The sequence below is a fragment of the Scophthalmus maximus genome, chromosome 2, assembly GCF_022379125.1.
Source record: "Scophthalmus maximus strain ysfricsl-2021 chromosome 2, ASM2237912v1, whole genome shotgun sequence".
In the NCBI taxonomy this organism is placed as follows: domain Eukaryota; kingdom Metazoa; phylum Chordata; class Actinopteri; order Pleuronectiformes; family Scophthalmidae; genus Scophthalmus; species Scophthalmus maximus.
The window spans coordinates 17917282-17928060 of NC_061516.1; positions in this window are offsets into that span (position 1 = coordinate 17917282).

The following is a 10779-nucleotide window of genomic DNA, read 5'->3' on the forward strand; positions in this document are numbered from 1 at the left end:
AGATCCGGAGTCTCAAATTCTCATTAAAACGATTACTGAAAGGGACACTTGATGGGCTATGCGTAAATTAGCTCATTTGATAATTGACTGAAATTCGTATAACATATTTGTTTAAGAATATATAAAATGTGTAGAAGGGCAGGGACCCCCCCACCCCTAACCATCTGGTGACCCCCAGGTTGAGAATCACTGGTTTGGACTATAAAGTGTCAGTCAGTAATGAAAAATGTCCAGGTGACAGGTTTCCACACCCCTCAGTTCTCCCTTGTTGTTTTTTGTTTCGCCTAGGCAAGAGTTCGAAACTCAAAAATATGAATTCTTCATATTTATTCTTTTGGAAGAAATTCATGTATTTTTGCTTGATAAATGACATAAAACACTATCTGAATTCTTTCTTGATCAACAATTAGATCATTAATAATTTATTAACCCAAACAAACAACAATAACTGACCCGCTTTTTATATTGATTATAGTGTTTGTGTAATCCTCGTACAGTGATGCACTGCATAATACACACACACACACACACACACACACACACACAGAGCGAGAGCATCACCCCCTTCATCCATTAAGAACATTGTCCATGGTGTCCCCCTCTCTGTCTGCGTCCCAGTCATTGTGTGCGTCCAGTGTAACAGGAGACCAGTCTAGACTGGCTGGCTACTGGCTCTAATCCTCAGAAACATGCAGCTGAATCAATCTGAAACCAGAGAACTGGCTGCCGTCGCCCCTGTTAGCAGCCCGACAACACAAACACTCCTTCATTAGGACAAACATACAAATAGCAAACATTCAGCAGCAGACAGGAGGTCGTACCGCTGCCCTGATGTCCGCCTGATTGAGAACTGCAGTTATCGTTGTCGTTGTATTGAGATACAGCAGCATAGAAATAGTTAACGACACTAATACTCATTCCATATTGTGTTGAATCTATTTACTAAACTCATTTATAAAAAGTATTATGATAATTGATAAAATGTCTAGGTTATTTGTGACGTATTTATTGATTTCCAAACAGCTTCTCAAATGTGGCCTTCAGCTCCATTTTTTTTCTTTCATATTGTTGTTCAATGCAACGCTCTCTCTAGTAATTGTGACGAGGTCTAGTCACAATTTCCTTAACTAAAATTGTATAATAATAATAATAATAATAATAACAATCAAAAATAGTCTGCAGATTATGTGATAATAAAGTTGTCAGTTGCTAATCTACAGGCTATGGCACTAATCAAATCAAGTCACAGCTCAGAGGCTGCCGTTACATTATTACTGTAGCCCAAACATAGACAGATTTGAAAGTTAAATATTAGAGGATGGAAGGTTAATAGTTGATAAAGATTAGTTATTGATTCATGAAATCAATATTCTCTTCTGAAAAAAGCTCGTAACTGGTGAAAAAATGTACACGTGGATTTTGTGAGCTAAAGCTCCAAATCTTCACAAACTGCCTTGTACACGTAAGATGTTCTAGATGAAGGTGTTACAGGCCGAAACCTGAGGGACACATGTACTGTAGTTGGACGTTAGAGCCGAGTAGCAGCACCAGGAGTAGTATCAGTAATAAACAATATCATTCATAGTTGCTGTACTGTCGTAACGTAAGTAGTGAGAGTAGACCAGGTGTAATAGAAGTTATTAACACTGGGACTAGAGTGAAAATATTGAAGCAAGTACAAGAGTTGGTCTTGATATTATTTGTACCAGTGGTGGTAGTTAATACTAGTTATCACAGTAATCGCGGTAACAGGGTGGAGCAGCTATACTGTACTGCAGCTGTGGTTCAGGTTGTAGGTCTGTCAAACCTCATAAAAAGACATTCTTAAATTAGACAAGTTGAAGATTTTTCAACTCAGCCCACTGCCGATTCAAAATGCACTGATAGAAGATGATACTGTAGATTAAAGATGAACACGCAGATGCAGGTTGACCGGACTTTTCCAGAGCTTTCAACAAAGCTGATTGACGTACCTAATGTGTCTAATGTGCCTCGAACAGCTGTACAAGTTTGCGAATTCTCTACTTCAAAGTTGCAGTCACTGTCTGCATGTAAATGCATCTGAAACCCAACCAAGGCCGAGGAATGTGACATTGGGAAAAAGCGTTTTCCGCTGGTGGGAGGAATGAGCAGTGTCGTGTTCAGCAGATGATACCGAGTCAGCAACTTAGGACAATTGATTTTGTCACTTCAAAGCAGCGACCGCTTTGCACGTGAAATCCAATCACTTCAGGGGGATGTTTCATCCGAATCGATTTGATCGAAAACCGAAAAATGTGTGACGAGCAGAAACATATGGTGGTGAGGTGGCCATTGTCAATGTCAGCCATGTCTAGACCTTGTGGAGCGTGACAGAGCTCGGATCACCCTAATGGCCGCGTTCCCTCTCGTTCTACAACATGACAGTGAGGGATGGTCGAAGGTGAGGAGGGCAGGAATGGAGCAGATGGTACGACAGTCAGACTTGGCGAAATTACTCCGGCTCAGCCATGTTGTCGTTTGTCTTGCCACTTGACTCTCTTGTCGCGTCTTTAGATGTTTTTCTCGCCGGAGGAAGATCATACGTTTTCATCTAAAACCTCTGAGCCACAGAACTGCGGCGACACAGAAATAAAATGCTTCTGCACAACAGGAACAATTTCTCGTATAGAAAAAGGGGAAACAAATAGATGTAACAAAAAAATGTTACGATTCATTTCTGCGTCAAAAATACCAAAAATGTTTGACAGAAAAGGAAGGATCAATAGCAAGGCCCCGTGGGTCACCACTGCAGCCACCATGAGATCCAGACTCACAGCATTTCGCTCATGTTGTTTATTTGCTCCCATTTGCCTAATGTGAACAAGCACGGTGGACAGACACGGGATGTTTTCATGTTGTGACAAAACAGTCTGGAGTCACAGACAGTGTGGAAGACGAGAATTTTTGAACTCTGAAGTGTTTCCAAATGGAAAACAAATTACTGTGAGGCCATGAAGGTCTGTTTCTGTGTTTGTTTATTTTGGTCGTGCCATACCTCTCTGAGTCTCGATCATACGTTATTCAAGTATGACTCCAGCTGCTCTCGTGGCTCCGGGGGGCGCACGGACAGAGCGGCCCTTTGACATACAGTAAATGCCAACGAGCCCGTGTCAACATTGTCATTGTTAAAGTCAGAGGACCCAAAGAAGTCTGTAGGATTCATTGCCAACCTCTAATGTTTGGGCCAAATTTCAAAGCATATCCACGGAAAAGATGTTTGGATATTTTCAAACGGCACAGAAAGAGGGAAAAGGACCAACCGCCGTACTGATCGAGCAACACGCCAACATTGTAATTGATAAATGTTTGCGAAAAATGTAAACCCTGCTGGCGTGAGTGCTGCTCTCTGTCCGCTGAGCCAAAGATGACCACGAGAGACTCCCCGTGCAGCGCCCTCGCTCCCCCCCCCCCCCCTCACAAAGAACACATCATGGCCTCGGAGGATTGAGTTGTGTTTACACTACGACACCCTCCCACTTCCCCCCATCTCGTGTCAGCCGGCCATCCCTGCCTGCTTCGGCTGAGGACAGCTTGTTTTTTCACTGTATATCCACCGCCAGCAGCGTGGCTCCGTCTCTCTCTCTGAGCCCAGATGAAAGCGCCGGGGTCAGACGTGTATATTTGACTGAAGGGGGTGACCACTCTGAGCCAGTCAAGATAAACCAACACCGCCTTCCTCCCCACTCTTCTTCCTCAAGCTCATCATCCATCCATCCATCCATCCATCCATCCTCCTCTAATTTACTCACACCCTCCTGCCCTTCCTCCCCCCACTTCAAGGCAGCTCAGATTATTTTAATTTAATATGGTTTATGGATAAAAATAAGCAATCCAAACCCAGGAAAATGTTATAACTTATTTCCCCCCCGTTCTTCTTACTGTTGTTTCGGCATCAGAAAGTTCAAGTTTTCGAAAACACTTTGGGTTTAAAGTCTGTCATATTCAGTCTTGTTCATTTTCGTGTTATTAAACATTTAATTTTGATTTTACTTGGTTGGTGGTAGTTTGGTCATCCATGACTGATTTAAGGGATAAAATCATCAACCTGAACCTCGCGTAATGACGCGATACCCTTTGCACAGTTTGTGGAGTTTATCCATATTCAAATGTTTCAGGCCTGGACCCTTTATTACAAAAAATCATACATTCTGGGCAAATGTTGGTGGTGGCTGAATACATTGCTGCTGCTGATGTGTGACCCAGAGAGGGCGTTTCAAAGAGCTTCCAACGGGTGTAGGAAATCAGCTGCTAGTAGCTGAAGGTGGTTCATGTCGTCTGTAGGTTACACACACAGGAAGCAGCGGTGGACAGAACAGCAGCTGCTCCTGACAGAGATCACGCTGTAGCGAGTCACCGAGGACGCTGCTACAGCCAGTCTGTGTGTCTTTACACCATAACTGTGAGAGCTTGTAAATCCACAGAGCAAGTGGATACGGCTTCCTGTGTTTGTGACCTACTACAGTTTAAACTGTTTTTGTTAAACCCTTCTCGTCCTCCACACACGCACACACACACGCACGCACACACACACACACACACACACACACACACACACACACACACACACACACACACACATAGAAACGCTAAGACACGTTCACACACTCCCAAACACATCATACGGCCGAGGTCTGGGTCAAGTGCTGTATTAGAAACAAACACTTAAGCTGAGAAGAACAGGCTGATAAAGAGCTGAATGAAGTTTAGTCAGATTATATCTGTCAAGCATGTGTGTGTGTGTGTGTGTGTGTGTGTGTGTGTGTGTGTGTGTGTGTGTGTGTGTATTATTGAGCAGAAACCTGATATTGGCACAGTACTGTCATAACACAACCCAGAACACTGTTGAATGTTGAATAGTGGACTGAATACGAGATGACCCTGATTATAAGAACGTCTCTCCCCCATTTTTTTCAACACAGGTTTTTGAAAGAAGACTTTTTGAAGATAAGGGTCGAAGTGGAACAGAAAAACACAGTAAGCATATAAAAATGACAGCGTTTCAAATGTCCCTTAAAATTACAGTTACATCAGGAAACAAACTATTATTTTTGTTAATGCCATTTCAAGAAATAAGCATCTATAACTATTACTTTTCTCTTGGGAGCGCCCTGTCATAGCAATAATTTATCTTTTGAAAAGTCAAAATCATTATTAAAGTCTCATAACTGACTTTAATCAGTCAAAGACCAACAGCAAGAAAAAGCACGAGGAATCAAATAAGGGAGCCTCCGACTCAGTGAATCCAAACCAGCTCCCCCCAATCATGCACAAGACCCATCTCATTGAGAAATTGCACTGTTTGTAATTAATGCTCAATTAAACTTGACATGGTCGCCCCAAATCCCCTGTAAGGTAACAGATTAGTCTGCACAGCTGGTCCACATTGGTTGTGCCGAGGCGGCCACTAGAGTTACCTTGTTAAGGTCCATTCCTTCCCCAATGACAGTATTTATGAGATTTGTTTCATCCCTCGGATGGACCCACAGAGAGAGAGAGAGAGAGTTTAAACACATACTATGGTAACTTCACCATTTGATTACACCAGAGTAATCACTGACACTTTGTTAGCACACACACACACACACATACACACACACACAGACACACAGGAGTAAAACATCTTGGGAATCCATCTGCAGACGTATTCATCTGAGTGTGTATTTACTTCTTATTAACAACACATGGCATCTGAGGAGGGAAGACGAAGACACGGGGGCTCGTTTTCTGCCACACTGATGAAATGCAGGGACGGGATCTGTGCTGTGATGCTATGTGTGTCTGTCTGTGAACAGCGAGTGTGTGTGTGTGTGTGTGTGTGTGTTTGTACAATATATATATTTAACAAGGGCCTTGCTGATGTCTAACAGGGCTGAATACACTTTGCGGAGGTGGTGCAGGCTTTGTCCTCTCTCTCTCAGTGTTTGCTGTGGCAGTCGATGAGCAAACAGAGGCAGGCAACGACTGGACCGTGCAAAAGAGAGTGAGAGCTCATTTGACCCTGAAGCTGATGAATATTGTTCACCCAACTGCACTGCACACTGTAGAACAGCCTTTGTCTTTCTGCATGGCTTATTAATGTCTTTAACATACACCCTAATCATCGTTCAGAAATGGAGGTTAGGAAGATGCTAGAGTTACAACAAGGCCAGCATCATAAGTGTTCCCCTCCCTTCCTTTCCGCGTCATTTAGCAGGAATCGACCTGCATTCACCGGGTCTCTATCTCTCTGAGGACATTCTAGCATGTAGTTTAATATGCATACCTGTGCGTGTTGTGTTTGTCGAGGGGGTCCCGGGTGTTGTTGACTCTCGGTGAATGGTTACCTCGTGGTGCTGCGTTGCGACAGGCACTGCAGCAGCCTGATCCCAAAGCTGTTGGCTTATCAGAGAGAAAATCATCATGACAAACACATCGGCTGTCAAACTGTGGTGACCATCGCCGCGATGGTGTCAGCGCAGAGGTGACACTGAGGCTGGTTACTGATCAATTGAATGACCCACATGTCAAGTAAGGAGGTCTTTCAATAATTAAACACTCGTGACAAACGAGTGTTTCTGTTTGGAGGTTCATCGCAACAAGATCTTTGTTTGTTTGTATCTTAGAACAAGTGCAAAAATACAGTATGTGTGTGTGTATGTGTTTGTGTGTGTGTGTGTGTGTGTGTGTGTGTGTGTGTGTGTGTGTGTGTGTGTCCCGTTGGCAGATGCTGATGGGTTCTCTCAGCAAGGCGCCATGTGGAACATGCTCTCATGTTTGGACAGTGGTGAAGTTCAGTGTGTTTGCATGTCACGAACGATACAACAAACCCTGCATTTTCTAAACCAACAACCTCGACGTCTTCCTGCGGAGGCTAAACTCGGCCCGGCTGCACTCTTCAACCTGCGAGAAAACTGCGGCACGCAATGCTTATGTGTTTGCCTGATACGAATATAAAATATCTTTATGAGTCATTTGTCAGTGAAATATTATTCAGTCATGTTTCCAAGAGTTTACATTTACATAATCTACTGATTTCAAAGAATAAATACATAAAGACAGAATCGCAATGACGTCCTAATTGTTTTAATCAACATTTTGTGGATGCATTTGTTATCAGCGAAATGTCAAATTTAAAAAAAAAGTGTTTAAAGCGTGTTTAAAACTGACCAAATATTTCATCTGTTCATGCTACAATATTAAAGCTTGCAAAACAATACCCCCAAAAAAACACAATTCCTCTTTTTCATGGTTTTGTTTAGTCATTCAAAAATCCTCGGTTACGATTGGGGACAGATAATGACCAAAGATTATGACATTATGTTTTTAATTTTTTCCTGACAAATTCCTCAAATTAATTCATCTTCTCCCAGCAAAGCAGTACATTTAATAACCCATCTATACTCATGACAATAGGATGTCACACAATACAGACGATGGAATTTTGAAGTAGAACAGTTTTTTTTCAAGTGTCATGGCTGTTTGACCCTAAATGAAGAGGTCACTTAGTCAACATGCTTTTCACAACACCACTACATCACGGCCTACAGCTACTGTACAAACAGCATGTTGACAAATCTCACGAGTGCATGCGTTTACATTGTCTCAATATTTTTGGCTGCGTCTCACAGCCTTTACAGGAAGGCTAGCGGTGAACGTCAGGTCAGAGGAGGCTGTCTGTCAGCCGGACCGCTGCGTTTCTGCCCGTATCCCTCCCAAGGTGTTAAAACGAAACTGACACGGGTGACATGTTTGCATGACATGCGTGGCGTCAGGGGGAGACACTGCTCCGGGGCATCCGGCTGCTGCACCGTCTGCAAACCTAAACACAGGTTTTTTTGTCATTGTTCAGGAGTGACAGGGGGGATGTTGTAATGTTTGTGTGCGTGCGTGTGTGTGTGTGTCCATACCGTGCAAGAGTGTAAAAATGTTCACCATTTTTAATGAGTATTTATGGCCCTGAGGCTACAGTGTTAGACTTAGAGCTCTGATCCGATCTGATCTGATCTGATCTGATCTGTGTGTTTAATGATCCATGGGTGAATCCTTTCACTAAGAGATGATGTTACACTTGTGTTTTCTCATCTTATTTTAGTTAGTGGCTGAAAATGCACACTAACACACTAATGGGTGTACTGAAGGCCAATGAAGACGTTTTATACATGTTTTTCTGATTGATAATTTCCGATTTCTCAGTTTTAAGTTCAGCATTGAGCATAGTATTACTTCAACATGACCATAATAAAAGGAAAATACAATTGAAACAGTAAAACGAGCACATTAGCATGCGAAGGTTTGCTAGTTGGCACTAAACACGAAGAGCAGCTGAGGATGACAGAGATGTTGTTATAGTTTTACAGGTGTTGAGTCACGATCCAAAGGATTACAAGAAAAATGTACATCTTGCCCTGATGGAGGTGCTACACATTGTATATTAAAAGTGAACTCATCCCGAGGAGAGCATGCACCAAATCCATATAACAGCTGATATTTAACCTATAATGCAGCTACACACTTAAATACTTGGGGAAAGAGTCTCTTACTGAAAGTGTAATGCAGGAAGCTGCATCTCCAGTGAAAGGTCCCAGGCAGCTAATTAACCATTAGATAATTATTCTCACTCAAAGTTCAGATTTCATCCAGATCTACCTGTTGAGATAGATGGAATTTTTATATGCAAAAACTGTACATTTTTGGCTAATTAACAAGCTTGTTTCCCTAACTCTTATGAAATCGGCGTCACATTTTAAGCTTGGAGAAGAGCTGATGGATGTTGTGTTACGCAGCGGCGTCCCGCTGCTGTCACTGTCTGAGAGCACGCGTTTGTTTTCCCGAGTCTTAGCGAGGGTGGGAATGTTGTCCTTATCTGATCTGCATGTTAACATGGAGGAAGCGATTGGCTGTCAGCGGCTGCTTGTGTAAACCAGGCGTGGAGCGCAGGACGAGAGGAAGTGTCAACTCGTGTGCAGAGCAGGCTTAAAAGTATTTTCAGTTCATGCTAAAAAAGGGTTTTAAGGATAATCAGCAGCTGACGCCTTATGTTTGCCACCGAGAAGACAGATCGCACACATTGTGACATGCAGAGTGTGACTTACATCAAAGCGAAAACATCTTCAATCTTAAGTAAAACAAACTATTTTTTGCGACTGTCCTCGTTGAAATGCTTTTTTAAAAATCACGTGATAGTTTGATGAAAACAGAGTCCATTTTTATTTTTATTGGAGATGAGAACAGCGGTAAAAATTAACCCGAATAATTAGATAAATACTTTATTGATCCCAAGGGAAATTTAGAATAGTAGAATATTTGAATGGAATATGACAGAAGCAGAGTTGAAGCATTAGTCGATTATTGGATTAGTCAAATAATTAGCACAATGCTACTACTCCTCCTCCTACTAGATAGATAGATAGATATATAGATACTTTATTTATCCCAATGGAAATTCAGGCATCCAGCAGAATTTACATACTACTACTACTACTCATAATAATAATAATAATAACAATAACAATAATAATAACAATAATAATGATAACAATAATAATGATAATAATAATAATAATAATAATAATAATAATTATTATTATTATTATAACTTTCTGTGGTTTTATTTCTTCTGTGATTGTAAACTCAATATATTTGGGTTTTGCTCTACGGGTCTCATGAAGAAAGATAGTTTGGGTTCTAGGAGCTTATTGACCCTAAAATATAATCATTTAACTGTCAACATAATCTATAGATGAATCGACAATGAAGTTGCTGCACTAGACTGAAGCTAGAAAAAGGTGGAGGAACTTATGGGCGAGCTCATAGTATAGTTGCAATGGAACTTACGTGTTTGAGCCTGAGCAGAGGTTTCGAAGTAAATGAGGATGTTTAAACATCTCGCTGATTTCTGCAAATCCTTTTTATTCTATTGTTGTTAGATTAGGATTCCATCATAGAACAATCTCAGTGTTCAGGCAACAACTGGAAAGTACCTAAAAATTACAGTTTAGTTCATGTTTGTCTTTCATTTGAGTGATCTCAAACAAGTTAAAATAGTTGCTCAATTTTTGGCAAACCAAAGATCAAAGTTTTAACTTTTTTTGCCTTCAGATCCATCCTTATCAGTCAGAAACCGCATTGTTTGAGCCTCATCGCTCGGCTGAGATCCTTCGAGTGTCATTCGGTCCACATGATAAATGTACTCTCTGATCCTCTGTAAATGGGGCCTAAAACAACACAGTCAGCTTTTACAGAGTCGGAGTAGTAAAGAGCAGCCGATAAACTGTCCCACACTCAAGTGTTGCTATATTGAATGTTAGCAAAATAATACATCAGTAGTCTGTTATTAAATTGGAAACGGTCATTGTACCGCCATGACACATGTGAGGTCATCCTCTCAGGTGGAGGAGGGAGTGAAGGCTGGCCCCCTCCCTCCTCATCCCTCGTTAGTTAGGAATTTGTTTACACTCCGTCTAGAGCTGTGACCTGTAATGGACCACGAAGCCCTCTGGTCAACACAGGATTACCCAAGAGCCTCTCCTCAGGGCGAGGACCCTCACACACACACATACACACACTTCACACTGCGCGATAGGCCGCCTAAGCCGCACTGATAACAGCCATTACTAATGGCAATTAGCCCATTAGATCCTTGTTAATGCCCAATGACTTGGAGATAGTTTGGGTGAATGAATTCTGGAGGATTTGGTCGACGTGGCCTATCTCGCTGTCCCTCTTTGTCCCCTGAGTCTCTGAGGAGGAGATACGAGTCCCTGTTCAAACAGCAGCAGC